Source organism: Hyla sarda, unplaced genomic scaffold (assembly GCF_029499605.1).
Source record: "Hyla sarda isolate aHylSar1 unplaced genomic scaffold, aHylSar1.hap1 scaffold_130, whole genome shotgun sequence".
NCBI classification, from domain to species: domain Eukaryota; kingdom Metazoa; phylum Chordata; class Amphibia; order Anura; family Hylidae; genus Hyla; species Hyla sarda.
In genome coordinates, this window is record NW_026607923.1 from 510,179 (window position 1) to 527,751 (window position 17,573).

General features: G+C 41.8%; 2 pseudogenes; both read right to left on the minus strand.

Annotated features, from left to right (window-relative positions):
- Positions 1-8,309: 8,309 nt before the first annotated feature.
- On the minus strand, positions 8,310-8,412 carry LOC130304956 (U2 spliceosomal RNA; annotated as a pseudogene).
- A 1,453-nt stretch (positions 8,413-9,865) lies between these two features.
- Positions 9,866-9,968, minus strand: LOC130304968 (U2 spliceosomal RNA; annotated as a pseudogene).
- Between the last annotated feature and the right edge of the window lie 7,605 nt (positions 9,969-17,573).

Consider the following 17,573-nt stretch of genomic DNA (forward strand, 5'->3'; position numbering starts at 1 on the left):
TGATATAAACAGACACCACATTTGATACCAGCCAAAAGGAAGAATGAGAAGTGATAACTGTGAAAGGGGAGGAACCAACGCTGTCCCCTTCACATGCACCATCACTACTTGTAGGAAGGGAGGCTGGCTGGCAGCCTCCCATACACACTCTGGCTGGGTGGCAGTCACCCACCAGTACACACAGCAGACCCTAAACCCATATCATTATTGCTAAGCAGGAAGATGGGAGTCCATTTCACTCTGATGGACCATTTTTAAATGCAATCCATAACCTGGCTTTGGCAGGAACCCTTCTTACTCCTCCTACTTGCATTTGATACTGGGTTTAGGATCTGCATAGGAAACACACACACACACACACACACACAAGCACACACTTACCTGTGTTGCCTGCTGACGCCTCCTTGGCTGTCCCCAAACGGTATAAAACCAACAGCCACGGGAAGCTGTAAGGATAGAGGACATACCTGCATCCTATTGGACTCACTTGTCTTGGTTAAATCCAGCTTATTTGAAAACCTATGGATCTGCTGCTTCTGCTCATGGCAGTGCTGCTTCTGACAAGGCTGTTCTTTGGTGGGCCTAGGTGACATCACAATCTCCATGGTTACATACACAACAAAGGTCAGATGTTGTTTACACCTGGCCATGCCAGTGGTATTGAGTAGCATATCACACTGCTAAGGGTCCTGGATGCAACAATCTTTCAATGGGGAATAGCCGCACTGAGTTTGTCAAGTTCACCCATGTTTGCAACTCCAACAATACACACATATGTATGTATGTATGTATGTATGTATGTAAGTATGTAAGTATGTAATGTATGTAATGTATGTATGTATGTATGTATCTATCTATCTATCTATCTATCTCTTTCTCTCTTTCTATATGTATATATATATATATATATTTTTTTTTTTTCTTTTAAATATATATATATATATATATATATATATATATATACATATATATAGAGAGAGAGATGGAAATACTTTTTTAAACATGTTTTCACCTTTTTTTTTAACCTTCTTTTTTTCTTCTCTCCATGTTTTCCTTCTTTCCTCCTTTTTTCCTATGCTGCTGCTTCTTATTTTACTCCTTTTTCATACCCTATCATTGCACTATTGCTTATTCAATACCACCAGCAGATGGAGACACTATATTACAACATTAGTCGTGAGCGGCAGTTTGTACAAACAAATGCCTCATAGCTGATGTCCTATCCATTATTGCAATGGATGGCTGGCTGGCAACATTTGTTTTAATTATTCCAATACCACAGTACCAATGCATGGTCAATCAACAGCAATGACACCCCCATGTCAATTAACAAGATTCAGCACCCACTACCTGAAAGACAGCTACCTATCATGTCATGTCCAACCTACACAGGTGTGCTGGTTGCTGAGCTTATTCAATTAAAGAGGACATTCAGCAGCAGCAGTCCTGTGCCTGGTCGCTCCAACAGGGGCCAGACACAAGCGGCACCACCTATTGTCTTTTGCCTGCAGTAGGGGCCCACTGGACTAGCCAGCAAGCAGCTGCAGCAGTAAATAAACAGGTAATCTTTCTTTCCAACACTGAACCCTGGTGGTGCACTTAATATATGCTACCAGATAGGGGACATATCAGATATTAAACTGATATAAACAGACACCACATTTGATACCAGTCAAAAGGAAGAATGAGAAGTGATAACTGTGAAAGGGGAGGAACCAACGCTGTCCCATTCACATGCACCATCACTACTTGTAGGAAGGTAGGCTGGCTGGCAGCCTCCCATACACACTCTGGCTGGGTGGCAGTCACCCACCAGTACACACAGCAGGCCCTAAACCCATATCATTATTGCTAAGCAGGAAGATGGGAGTCCATTTCACTCTGATGGACCATTTTTAAATGCAATCCATAACCTGGCTTTGGCAGGAACCCTTCTTACTCCTCCTACTTGCATTTGATACTGGGTTTAGGATCTGCATAGGAAACACACACACACAAGCACACACTTACCTGTGTTGCCTGCTGACGCCTCCTTGGCTGTCCCCAAACGGTATAAAACCAACAGCCACGGGAAGCTGTAAGGATAGAGGACATACCTGCATCCTATTGGACTCACTTGTCTTGGTTAAATCCAGCTTATTTGAAAACCTATGGATCTGCTGCTTCTGCTCATGGCAGTGCTGCTTCTGACAAGGCTGTTCTTTGGTGGGCCTAGGTGACATCACAATCTCCATGGTTACATACACAACAAAGGTCAGATGTTGTTTACACCTGGCCATGCCAGTGGTATTGAGTAGCATATCACAGTGCTAAGGGTCCTGGATGCAACAATCTTTCAATGGGGAATAGCCGCACTGAGTTTGTCAAGTGCACCCATGTTTGCAACTCCAACAATACACACATATGTATGTATGTATGTATGTATGTATGTATGTATGTATCTATCTATCTATCTCTTTCTCTCTTTCTATATGTATATATATATATATATAGAGAGAGAGAGAGAGAGAGAGAGAGAGAGAGAGAGAGAGAGAGAGAGAGAGAGATGGAAATACTTTTTTAAACATGTTTTCACCTTCTTTTTAACCTTCTTTTTTTCTTCTCTCCATGTTTTCCTTCTTTCCTCCTTTTTTCCTATGCTGCTGCTTCTTATTTTTCTTCTTTTTCAGACCCTATCATTGCACTATTGCTTATTCAATACCACCAGCAGATGGAGACACTATATTACAACATTAGTTGTGAGCAGCAGTTTGTACAAACAAATGCCTCATAGCTGATGTCCTATCCATTATTGCAATGGATGGTTGGCTGGCAACATTTGTTTTTATTATTCCAATACCACAGTACCAATGCATGGTCAATCAACAGCAATGACACCCCCATGTCAATTAACAAGATTCAGCACCCACTACCTGAAAGACAGCTACCTATCATGTCATGTCCAACCTGCACAGGTGTGCTGGTTGCTGAGCTTATTCAATTAAAGAGGACATTCAGCAGCAGCAGTCCTGTGCCTGGTCGCTCCAACAGGGGCCAGACACAAGCGGCACCACCTATTGTCTTTTGCCTGCAGTAGGGGCCCACTGGACTAGCCAGCAAGCAGCTGCAGCAGTAAATAAACAGGTAATCTTTCTTTCCAACACTGAACCCTGGTGGTGCACTTAATATATGCTACCAGATAGGGGACATATCAGATAGTAAACTGATATAAACAGACACCACATTTGATACCAGCCAAAAGGAAGAATGAGAAGTGATAACTGTGAAAGGGGAGGAACCAACGCTGTCCCCTTCACATGCACCATCACTACTTGTAGGAAGGTAGGCTGGCTGGCAGCTTCCCATACACACTCTGGCTGGGTGGCAGTCACCCACCAGTACACACAGCAGGCCCTAAACCCATATCATTATTGCTAAGCAGGAAGATGGGAGTCCATTTCACTCTGATGGACCATTTTTAAATGCAATCCATAACCTGGCTTTGGCAGGATCCCTTCTTACTCCTCCTACTTGCATTTGATACTGGGTTTAGGATCTGCATAGGAAACACACACACACACACACACAAGCACACACTTACCTGTGTTGCCTGCTGACGCCTCCTTGGCTGTCCCCAAACGGTATAAAACCAACAGCCACGGGAAGCTGTAAGGATAGAGGACATACCTGCATCCTATTGGACTCACTTGTCTTGGTTAAATCCAGCTTATTTGAAAACTTATGGTGCTGCTGCTTCTGATCATGGCAGTGCTGCTTCTGACAAGGCTGTTCTTTGGTGGGCCTAGGTGACATCACAATCTCCATGGTTACATACACAACAAAGGTCAGATGTTGTTTACACCTGGCCATGCCAGTGGTATTGAGTAGCATATCACAGTGCTAAGGGTCCTGGATGCAACAATCTTTCAATGGGGAATAGCCGCACTGAGTTTGTCAAGTGCACCCATGTTTGCAACTCCAACAATACACACATATGTATGTATGTATGTGTGTATGTGTGTATGTGTGTATGTGTATCTATCTATCTATCTATCTATCTATCCATCTATCTATATATATATATATATATTTCTCTCTCTCTCTCTATATGTATATATATATATATATATATATTTATATATAATTTTTTTCTTCTTTTAAATATATATATATATATATATTTGTCAAGTGCACCCATGTTTGCAACTCCAACAATACACACATATGTATGTATGTATGTATGTTGTATGTATGTATGTATGTATGTATGTATGTGTATCTATCTATCTATCTATCTATCTCTTTCTCTCTCTCTATATGTATATATATATATATATATATATATATATAATTTTTTTTTCTTTTAAATATATATATATATATATATATATATATATATACATATATATAGAGAGAGAGAGATGGAAATACTTTTTTAAACATGTTTTCACCTTTTTTTTACCTTCTTTTTTTCTTCTCTCCATGTTTTCCTTCTTTCCTCCTTTTTTCCTATGCTGCTGCTTCTTATTTTACTCCTTTTTCAGACCCTATCATTGCACTATTGCTTATTCAATACCACCAGCAGATGGAGACACTATATTACAACATTAGTCGTGAGCAGCAGTTTGTACAAACAAATGCCTCATAGCTGATGTCCTATCCATTATTGCAATGGATGGCTGGCTGGCAACATTTGTTTTAATTATTCCAATACCACAGTACCAATGCATGGTCAATCAACAGCAATGACACCCCCATGTCAATTAACAAGATTCAGCACCCACTACCTGAAAGACAGCTACCTATCATGTCATGTCCAACCTGCACAGGTGTGCTGGTTGCTGAGCTTATTCAATTAAAGAGGACATTCAGCAGCAGCAGTCCTGTGCCTGGTCGCTCCAACAGGGGCCAGACACAAGCGGCACCACCTATTGTCTTTTGCCTGCAGTAGGGGCCCACTGGACTAGCCAGCAAGCAGCTGCAGCAGTAAATAAACAGGTAATCTTTCTTTCCAACACTGAACCCTGGTGGTGCACTTAATATATGCTACCAGATAGGGGACATATCAGATAGTAAACTGATATAAACAGACACCACATTTGATACCAGCCAAAAGGAAGAATGAGAAGTGATAACTGTGAAAGGGGAGGAACCAACGCTGTCCCCTTCACATGCACCATCACTACTTGTAGGAAGGGAGGCTGGCTGGCAGCCTCCCATACACACTCTGGCTGGGTGGCAGTCACCCACCAGTACACACAGCAGGCCCTAAACCCATATCATTATTGCTAAGCAGGAAGATGGGAGTCCATTTCACTCTGATGGACCATTTTTAAATGCAATCCATAACCTGGCTTTGGCAGGAACCCTTCTTACTCCTCCTACTTGCATTTGATACTGGGTTTAGGATCTGCATAGGAAACACACACACACACACACACACACACACACACACACACAAGCACACACTTACCTGTGTTGCCTGCTGACGCCTCCTTGGCTGTCCCCAAAAGGTATAAAACCAACAGCCACGGGAAGCTGTAAGGATAGAGGACATACCTGCATCCTATTGGACTCACTTGTCTTGGTTAAATCCAGCTTATTTGAAAACTTATGGTGCTGCTGCTTCTGATCATGGCAGTGCTGCTTCTGACAAGGCTGTTCTTTGGTGGGCCTAGGTGACATCACAATCTCCATGGTTACATACACAACAAAGGTCAGATGTTGTTTACACCTGGCCATGCCAGTGGTATTGAGTAGCATATCACAGTGCTAAGGGTCCTGGATGCAACAATCTTTCAATGGGGAATAGCCGCACTGAGTTTGTCAAGTGCACCCATGTTTGCAACTCCAACAATACACACATATGTATGTATGTATGTATGTTGTATGTATGTATGTATGTATGTATGTATGTGTATCTATCTATCTATCTATCTATCTATCTATCTCTTTCTCTCTCTCTATATGTATATATATATATATATATATATATATATATATATATATATATATAATTTTTTTTTCTTTTAAATATATATATATATATATATATATATATATATATATATACATATATAGAGAGAGAGAGAGATGGAAATACTTTTTTAAACATGTTTTCACCTTTTTTTTACCTTCTTTTTTTCTTCTCTCCATGTTTTCCTTCTTTCCTCCTTTTTTCCTATGCTGCTGCTTCTTATTTTACTCCTTTTTCAGACCCTATCATTGCACTATTGCTTATTCAATACCACCAGCAGATGGAGACACTATATTACAACATTAGTCGTGAGCAGCAGTTTGTACAAACAAATGCCTCATAGCTGATGTCCTATCCATTATTGAAATGGATGGCTGGCTGGCAACATTTGTTTTAATTATTCCAATACCACAGTACCAATGCATGGTCAATCAACAGCAATGACACCCCCATGTCAATTAACAAGATTCAGCACCCACTACCTGAAAGACAGCTACCTATCATGTCATGTCCAACCTACACAGGTGTGCTGGTTGCTGAGCTTATTCAATTAAAGAGGACATTCAGCAGCAGCAGTCCTGTGCCTGGTCGCTCCAACAGGGGCCAGACACAAGCGGCACCACCTATTGTCTTTTGCCTGCAGTAGGGGCCCACTGGACTAGCCAGCAAGCAGCTGCAGCAGTAAATAAACAGGTAATCTTTCTTTCCAACACTGAACCCTGGTGGTGCACTTAATATATGCTACCAGATAGGGGACATATCAGATATTAAACTGATATAAACAGACACCACATTTGATACCAGCCAAAAGGAAGAATGAGAAGTGTTAACTGTGAAAGGGGAGGAACCAACGCTGTCCCCTTCACATGCACCATCACTACTTGTAGGAAGGTAGGCTGGCTGGCAGCCTCCCATACACACTCTGGCTGGGTGGCAGTCACCCACCAGTACACACAGCAGGCCCTAAACCCATATCATTATTGCTAAGCAGGAAGATGGGAGTCCATTTCACTCTGATGGACCATTTTTAAATGCAATCCATAACCTGGCTTTGGCAGGAACCCTTCTTACTCCTCCTACTTGCATTTGATACTGGGTTTAGGATCTGCATAGGAAACACACACACAGACACACACACACACAAGCACACACTTACCTGTGTTGTCTGCTGACGCCTCCTTGGCTGTCCCCAAACGGTATAAAACCAACAGCCACGGGAAGCTGTAAGGATAGAGGACATACCTGCATCCTATTGGACTCACTTGTCTTGGTTAAATCCAGCTTATTTGAAAACTTATGGTGCTGCTGCTTCTGATCATGGCAGTGCTGCTTCTGACAAGGCTGTTCTTTGGTGGGCCTAGGTGACATCACAATCTCCATGGTTACATACACAACAAAGGTCAGATGTTGTTTACACCTGGCCATGCCAGTGGTATTGAGTAGCATATCACAGTGCTAAGGGTCCTGGATGCAACAATCTTTCAATGGGGAATAGCCGCACTGAGTTTGTCAAATGCACCCATGTTTGCAACTCCAACAATACACACATATGTATGTATGTATGTATGTTGTATGTATGTATGTATGTATGTATGTATGTATGTGTATCTATCTATCTATCTATCTATCTCTTTCTCTCTCTCTATATGTATATATATATATATATAATTTTTTTTCTTTTAAATATATATATATATATATATATATATATATATATATACATATATAGAGAGAGAGAGATGGAAATACTTTTTTAAACATGTTTTCACCTTTTTTTTACCTTCTTTTTTTCTTCTCTCCATGTTTTCCTTCTTTCCTCCTTTTTTCCTATGCTGCTGCTTCTTATTTTACTCCTTTTTCAGACCCTATCATTGCACTATTGCTTATTCAATACCACCAGCAGATGGAGACACTATATTACAACATTAGTCGTGAGCAGCAGTTTGTACAAACAAATGCCTCATAGCTGATGTCCTATCCATTATTGCAATGGATGGCTGGCTGGCAACATTTGTTTTAATTATTCCAATACCACAGTACCAATGCATGGTCAATCAACAGCAATGACACCCCCATGTCAATTAACAAGATTCAGCACCCACTACCTGAAAGACAGCTACCTATCATGTCTACCTATCATGTCATGTCCAACCTGCACAGGTGTGCTGGTTGCTGAGCTTATTCAATTAAAGAGGACATTCAGCAGCAGCAGTCCTGTGCCTGGTCGCTCCAACAGGGGCCAGACACAAGCGGCACCACCTATTGTCTTTTGCCTGCAGTAGGGGCCCACTGGACTAGCCAGCAAGCAGCTGCAGCAAATAAACAGGTAATCTTTCTTTCCAACACTGAACCCTGGTGGTGCATTTAATATATGCTACCAGATAGGGGACATATCAGATATTAAACTGATATAAACAGACACCACATTTGATACCAGCCAAAAGGAAGAATGAGAAGTGATAACTGTGAAAGGGGAGGAACCAACGCTGTCCCCTTCACATGCACCATCACTACTTGTAGGAAGGGAGGCTGGCTGGCAGCCTCCCATACACACTCTGGCTGGGTGGCAGTCACCCACCAGTACACACAGCAGACCCTAAACCCATATCATTATTGCTAAGCAGGAAGATGGGAGTCCATTTCACTCTGATGGACCATTTTTAAATGCAATCCATAACCTGGCTTTGGCAGGAACCCTTCTTACTCCTCCTACTTGCATTTGATACTGGGTTTAGGATCTGCATAGGAAACACACACACACACACACACACAAGCACACACTTACCTGTGTTGCCTGCTGACGCCTCCTTGGCTGTCCCCAAACGGTATAAAACCAACAGCCACGGGAAGCTGTAAGGATAGAGGACATACCTGCATCCTATTGGACTCACTTGTCTTGGTTAAATCCAGCTTATTTGAAAACCTATGGATCTGCTGCTTCTGCTCATGGCAGTGCTGCTTCTGACAAGGCTGTTCTTTGGTGGGCCTAGGTGACATCACAATCTCCATGGTTACATACACAACAAAGGTCAGATGTTGTTTACACCTGGCCATGCCAGTGGTATTGAGTAGCATATCACAGTGCTAAGGGTCCTGGATGCAACAATCTTTCAATGGGGAATAGCCGCACTGAGTTTGTCAAGTGCACCCATGTTTGCAACTCCAACAATACACACATATGTATGTATGTATGTATGTATGTATCTATCTATCTATCTATCTATCTCTTTCTCTCTTTCTATATGTATATATATATATAGAGAGAGAGAGAGAGAGAGAGAGAGAGAGAGAGAGAGAGAGAGAGATGGAAATACTTTTTTAAACATGTTTTCACCTTTTTTTTAACCTTCTTTTTTTCTTCTCTCCCTGTTTTCCTTCTTTCCTCCTTTTTTCCTATGCTGCTGCTTCTTATTTTTCTTCTTTTTCAGACCCTATCATTGCACTATTGCTTATTCAATACCACCAGCAGATGGAGACACTAAATTACAACATTAGTTGTGAGCAGCAGTTTGTACAAACAAATGCCTCATAGCTGATGTCCTATCCATTATTGCAATGGATGGTTGGCTGGCAACATTTGTTTTTATTATTCCAATACCACAGTACCAATGCATGGTCAATCAACAGCAATGACACCCCCATGTCAATTAACAAGATTCAGCACCCACTACCTGAAAGACAGCTACCTATCATGTCATGTCCAACCTGCTCAGGTGTGCTGGTTGCTGAGCTTATTCAATTAAAGAGGACATTCAGCAGCAGCAGTCCTGTGCCTGGTCGCTCCAACAGGGGCCAGACACAAGCGGCACCACCTATTGTCTTTTGCCTGCAGTAGGGGCCCACTGGACTAGCCAGCAAGCAGCTGCAGCAGTAAATAAACAGGTAATCTTTCTTTCCAACACTGAACCCTGGTGGTGCACTTAATATATGCTACCAGATAGGAGAGATATCAGATATTAAACTGATATAAACAGACACCACATTTGATACCAGCCAAAAGGAAGAAAGAGAAGTAATAACTGTGAAAGGGGAGGAACCAACGCTGTCCCCTTCACATGCACCATCACTACTTGTAGGAAGGTAGGCTGGCTGGCAGCCTCCCATACACACTCTGGCTGGGTGGCAGTCACCCACCAGTACACACAGCAGGCCCTAAACCCATATCATTATTGCTAAGCAGGAAGATGGGAGTCCATTTCACTCTGATGGACCATTTTTAAATGCAATCCATAACCTGGCTTTGGCAGGAACCCTTCTTACTCCTCCTACTTGCATTTGATACTGGGTTTAGGATCTGCATAGGAAACACACACACACACACACACACACAAGCACACACTTACCTGTGTTGTCTGCTGACGCCTCCTTGGCTGTCCCCAAACGGTATAAAACCAACAGCCACGGGAAGCTGTAAGGATAGAGGACATACCTGCATCCTATTGGACTCACTTGTCTTGGTTAAATCCAGCTTATTTGAAAACTTATGGTGCTGCTGCTTCTGATCATGGCAGTGCTGCTTCTGACAAGGCTGTTCTTTGGTGGGCCTAGGTGACATCACAATCTCCATGGTTACATACACAACAAAGGTCAGATGTTGTTTACACCTGGCCATGCCAGTGGTATTGAGTAGCATATCACAGTGCTAAGGGTCCTGGATGCAACAATCTTTCAATGGGGAATAGCCGCACTGAGTTTGTCAAGTGCACCCATGTTTGCAACTCCAACAATACACACATATATATGTATGTATGTTGTATGTATGTATGTATGTATGTATGTATGTATGTGTATCTATCTATCTACCTATCTCTTTCTCTCTCTCTATATGTATATATATATATATATATATATAATTTTTTTTTCTTTTAAATATATATATATATATATATATACATATATAGAGAGAGAGAGATAGAAATACTTTTTTAAACATGTTTTCACCTTTTTTTTACCTTCTTTTTTTCTTCTCTCCATGTTTTCCTTCTTTCCTCCTTTTTTCCTATGCTGCTGCTTCTTATTTTTCTTCTTTTTCAGACCCTATCATTGCACTATTGCTTATTCAATACCACCAGCAGATGGAGACACTATATTACAACATTAGTTGTGAGCAGCAGTTTGTACAAACAAATGCCTCATAGCTGATGTCCTATCCATTATTGCAATGGATGGCTGGCTGGCAACATTTGTTTTAATTATTCCAATACCACAGTACCAATGCATGGTCAATTAACAAGATTCAGCACCCACTACCTGAAAGACAGCTACCTATCATGTCATGTCCAACCTGCACAGGTGTGCTGGTTGCTGAGCTTATTCAATTAAAGAGGACATTCAGCAGCAGCAGTCCTGTGCCTGGTCGCTCCAACAGGGGCCAGACACAAGCGGCACCACCTATTGTCTTTTGCCTGCAGTAGGGGCCCACTGGACTAGCCAGCAAGCAGCTGCAGCAAATAAACAGGTAATCTTTCTTTCCAACACTGAACCCTGGTGGTGCACTTAATATATGCTACCAGATAGGGGACATATCAGATATTAAACTGATATAAACAGACACCACATTTGATACCAGCCAAAAGGAAGAATGAGAAGTGATAACTGTGAAAGGGGAGGAACCAACGCTGTCCCCTTCACATGCACCATCACTACTTGTAGGAAGGGAGGCTGGCTGGCAGCCTCCCATACACACTCTGGCTGGGTGGCAGTCACCCACCAGTACACACAGCAGACCCTAAACCCATATCATTATTGCTAAGCAGGAAGATGGGAGTCCATTTCACTCTGATGGACCATTTTTAAATGCAATCCATAACCTGGCTTTGGCAGGAACCCTTCTTACTCCTCCTACTTGCATTTGATACTGGGTTTAGGATCTGCATAGGAAACACACACACACACACACACACAAGCACACACTTACCTGTGTTGCCTGCTGACGCCTCCTTGGCTGTCCCCAAACGGTATAAAACCAACAGCCACGGGAAGCTGTAAGGATAGAGGACATACCTGCATCCTATTGGACTCACTTGTCTTGGTTAAATCCAGCTTATTTGAAAACCTATGGATCTGCTGCTTCTGCTCATGGCAGTGCTGCTTCTGACAAGGCTGTTCTTTGGTGGGCCTAGGTGACATCACAATCTCCATGGTTACATACACAACAAAGGTCAGATGTTGTTTACACCTGGCCATGCCAGTGGTATTGAGTAGCATATCACACTGCTAAGGGTCCTGGATGCAACAATCTTTCAATGGGGAATAGCCGCACTGAGTTTGTCAAGTGCACCCATGTTTGCAACTCCAACAATACACACATATGTATGTATGTATGTATGTATGTATGTATGTATGTATGTATCTATCTATCTATCTATCTATCTATCTCTTTCTCTCTTTCTATATGTATATATATATATATATAGAGAGAGAGAGAGAGAGAGAGAGAGAGAGAGAGAGAGAGAGAGAGAGAGAGAGAGAGAGAGAGAGAGAGAGAGAGAGATGGAAATACTTTTTTAAACATGTTTTCACCTTTTTTTTTAACCTTCTTTTTTTCTTCTCTCCATGTTTTCCTTCTTTCCTCCTTTTTTCCTATGCTGCTGCTTCTTATTTTTCTTCTTTTTCAGACCCTATCATTGCACTATTGCTTATTCAATACCACCAGCAGATGGAGACACTATATTACAACATTAGTTGTGAGCAGCAGTTTGTACAAACAAATGCCTCATAGCTGATGTCCTATCCATTATTGCAATGGATGGTTGGCTGGCAACATTTGTTTTTATTATTCCAATACCACAGTACCAATGCATGGTCAATCAACAGCAATGACACCCCCATGTCAATTAACAAGATTCAGCACCCACTACCTGAAAGACAGCTACCTATCATGTCATGTCCAACCTGCACAGGTGTGCTGGTTGCTGAGCTTATTCAATTAAAGAGGACATTCAGCAGCAGCAGTCCTGTGCCTGGTCGCTCCAACAGGGGCCAGACACAAGCGGCACCACCTATTGTCTTTTGCCTGCAGTAGGGGCCCACTGGACTAGCCAGCAAGCAGCTGCAGCAGTAAATAAACAGGTAATCTTTCTTTCCAACACTGAACCCTGGTGGTGCACTTAATATATGCTACCAGATAGGGGACATATCAGATAGTAAACTGATATAAACAGACACCACATTTGATACCAGCCAAAAGGAAGAATGAGAAGTGATAACTGTGAAAGGGGAGGAACCAACGCTGTCCCCTTCACATGCACCATCACTACTTGTAGGAAGGTAGGCTGGCTGGCAGCCTCCCATACACACTCTGGCTGGGTGGCAGTCACCCACCAGTACACACAGCAGGCCCTAAACCCATATCATTATTGCTAAGCAGGAAGATGGGAGTCCATTTCACTCTGATGGACCATTTTTAAATGCAATCCATAACCTGGCTTTGGCAGGAACCCTTCTTACTCCTCCTACTTGCATTTGATACTGGGTTTAGGATCTGCATAGGAAACACACACACACACACACACACACACACAAGCACACACTTACCTGTGTTGTCTGCTGACGCCTCCTTGGCTGTCCCCAAACGGTATAAAACCAACAGCCACGGGAAGCTGTAAGGATAGAGGACATACCTGCATCCTATTGGACTCACTTGTCTTGGTTAAATCCAGCTTATTTGAAAACTTATGGTGCTGCTGCTTCTGATCATGGCAGTGCTGCTTCTGACAAGGCTGTTCTTTGGTGGGCCTAGGTGACATCACAATCTCCATGGTTACATACACAACAAAGGTCAGATGTTGTTTACACCTGGCCATGCCAGTGGTATTGAGTAGCATATCACAGTGCTAAGGGTCCTGGATGCAACAATCTTTCAATGGGGAATAGCCACACTGAGTTTGTCAAGTGCACCCATGTTTGCAACTCCAACAATACACACATATATATGTATGTATGTTGTATGTATGTATGTATGTATGTATGTATGTATGTGTATCTATCTATCTATCTATCTATCTATCTATCTATCTCTTTCTCTCTCTCTATATGTATATATATATATATATATAATTTTTTTTTCTTTTAAATATATATATGTATATATATATATATACATATATAGAGAGAGAGAGATGGAAATACTTTTTTAAACATGTTTTCACCTTTTTTTTACCTTCTTTTTTTCTTCTCTCCATGTTTTCCTTCTTTCCTCCTTTTTTCCTATGCTGCTGCTTCTTATTTTTCTTCTTTTTCAGACCCTATCATTGCACTATTGCTTATTCAATACCACCAGCAGATGGAGACACTATATTACAACATTAGTTGTGAGCAGCAGTTTGTACAAACAAATGCCTCATAGCTGATGTCCTATCCATTATTGCAATGGATGGCTGGCTGGCAACATTTGTTTTAATTATTCCAATACCACAGTACCAATGCATGGTCAATTAACAAGATTCAGCACCCACTACCTGAAAGACAGCTACCTATCATGTCATGTCCAACCTGCACAGGTGTGCTGGTTGCTGAGCTTATTCAATTAAAGAGGACATTCAGCAGCAGCAGTCCTGTGCCTGGTCGCTCCAACAGGGGCCAGACACAAGCGGCACCACCTATTGTCTTTTGCCTGCAGTAGGGGCCCACTGGACTAGCCAGCAAGCAGCTGCAGCAAATAAACAGGTAATCTTTCTTTCCAACACTGAACCCTGGTGGTGCACTTAATATATGCTACCAGATAGGGGACATATCAGATATTAAACTGATATAAACAGACACCACATTTGATACCAGCCAAAAGGAAGAATGAGAAGTGATAACTGTGAAAGGGGAGGAACCAACGCTGTCCCCTTCACATGCACCATCACTACTTGTAGGAAGGGAGGCTGGCTGGCAGCCTCCCATACACACTCTGGCTGGGTGGCAGTCACCCACCAGTACACAAAGCAGACCCTAAACCCATATCATTATTGCTAAGCAGGAAGATGGGAGTCCATTTCACTCTGATGGACCATTTTTAAATGCAATCCATAACCTGGCTTTGGCAGGAACCCTTCTTACTCCTCCTACTTGCATTTGATACTGGGTTTAGGATCTGCATAGGAAACACACACACACACACACACACACAAGCACACACTTACCTGTGTTGCCTGCTGACGCCTCCTTGGCTGTCCCCAAACGGTATAAAACCAACAGCCACGGGAAGCTGTAAGGATAGAGGACATACCTGCATCCTATTGGACTCACTTGTCTTGGTTAAATCCAGCTTATTTGAAAACCTATGGATCTGCTGCTTCTGCTCATGGCAGTGCTGCTTCTGACAAGGCTGTTCTTTGGTGGGCCTAGGTGACATCACAATCTCCATGGTTACATACACAACAAAGGTCAGATGTTGTTTACACCTGGCCATGCCAGTGGTATTGAGTAGCATATCACACTGCTAAGGGTCCTGGATGCAACAATCTTTCAATGGGGAATAGCCGCACTGAGTTTGTCAAGTGCACCCATGTTTGCAACTCCAACAATACACACATATGTATGTATGTATGTATGTAATGTATGTAATGTATGTATGTATGTATCTATCTATCTATCTATCTATCTCTTTCTCTCTTTCTATATGTATATATATATATAATTTTTTTTTCTTTTATATATATATATATATATATATATATATATATATATATATACATATATATAGAGAGAGAGAGATGGAAATACTTTTTTAAACATGTTTTCACCTTTTTTTTTAACCTTCTTTTTTTCTTCTCTCCATGTTTTCCTTCTTTCCTCCTTTTTTCCTATGCTGCTGCTTCTTATTTTTCTTCTTTTTCAGACCCTATCATTGCACTATTGCTTATTCAATACCACCAGCAGATGGAGACACTATATTACAACATTAGTTGTGAGCAGCAGTTTGTACAAACAAATGCCTCATAGCTGATGTCCTATCCATTATTGCAATGGATGGTTGGCTGGCAACATTTGTTTTTATTATTCCAATACCACAGTACCAATGCATGGTCAATCAACAGCAATGACACCCCCATGTCAATTAACAAGATTCAGCACCCACTACCTGAAAGACAGCTACCTATCATCTCATGTCCAACCTGCACAGGTGTGCTGGTTGCTGAGCTTATTCAATTAAAGAGGACATTCAGCAGCAGCAGTCCTGTGCCTGGTCGCTGCAACAGGGGCCAGACACAAGCGGCACCACCTATTGTCTTTTGCCTGCAGTAGGGGCCCACTGGACTAGCCAGCAAGCAGCTGCAGCAGTAAATAAACAGGTAATCTTTCTTTCCAACACTGAACCCTGGTGGTGCACTTAATATATGCTACCAGATAGGGGACATATCAGATAGTAAACTGATATAAACAGACACCACATTTGATACCAGCCAAAAGGAAGAATGAGAAGTGATAACTGTGAAAGGGGAGGAACCAACGCTGTCCCCTTCACATGCACCATCACTACTTGTAGGAAGGTAGGCTGGCTGGCAGCCTCCCATACACACTCTGGCTGGGTGGCAGTCACCCACCAGTACACACAGCAGGCCCTAAACCCATATCATTATTGCTAAGCAGGAAGATGGGAGTCCATTTCACTCTGATGGACCATTTTTAAATGCAATCCATAACCTGGCTTTGGCAGGAACCCTTCTTACTCCTCCTACTTGCATTTGATACTGGGTTTAGGATCTGCATAGCAAACACACACACACACACACACAAGCACACACTTACCTGTGTTGCCTGCTGACGCCTCCTTGGCTGTCCCCAAACGGTATAAAACCAACAGCCACGGGAAGCTGTAAGGATAGAGGACATACCTGCATCCTATTGGACTCACTTGTCTTGGTTAAATCCAGCTTATTTGAAAACTTATGGTGCTGCTGCTTCTGATCATGGCAGTGCTGCTTCTGACAAGGCTGTTCTTTGGTGGGCCTAGGTGACATCACAATCTCCATGGTTACATACACAACAAAGGTCAGATGTTGTTTACACCTGGCCATGCCAGTGGTATTGAGTAGCATATCACAGTGCTAAGGGTCCTGGATGCAACAATCTTTCAATGGGGAATAGCCGCACTGAGTTTGTCAAGTGCACCCATGTTTGCAACTCCAACAATACACACATATGTATGTATGTATGTATGTTGTATGTATGTATGTATGTGTATCTATCTATCTATCTATCTATCTCTTTCTCTCTCTCTATATGTGTATATATATATATATATATATATAATTTTTTTTTCTTTTAAATATATATATATATATATATATACATATATATAGAGAGAGAGAGATGGAAATACTTTTTTAAACATGTTTTCACCTTTTTTTTACCTTCTTTTTTTCTTCTCTCCATGTTTTCCTTCTTTCCTCCTTTTTTCCTATGCTGCTGCTTCTTATTTTACTCCTTTTTCAGACCCTATCATTGCACTATTGCTTATTCAATACCACCAGCAGATGGAGACACTATATTACAACATTAGTCGTGAGCAGCAGTTTGTACAAACAAATGCCTCATAGCTGATGTCCTATCCATTATTGCAATGGATGGCTGGCTGGCAACATTTGTTTTAATTATTCCAATACCACAGTACCAATGCATGGTCAAT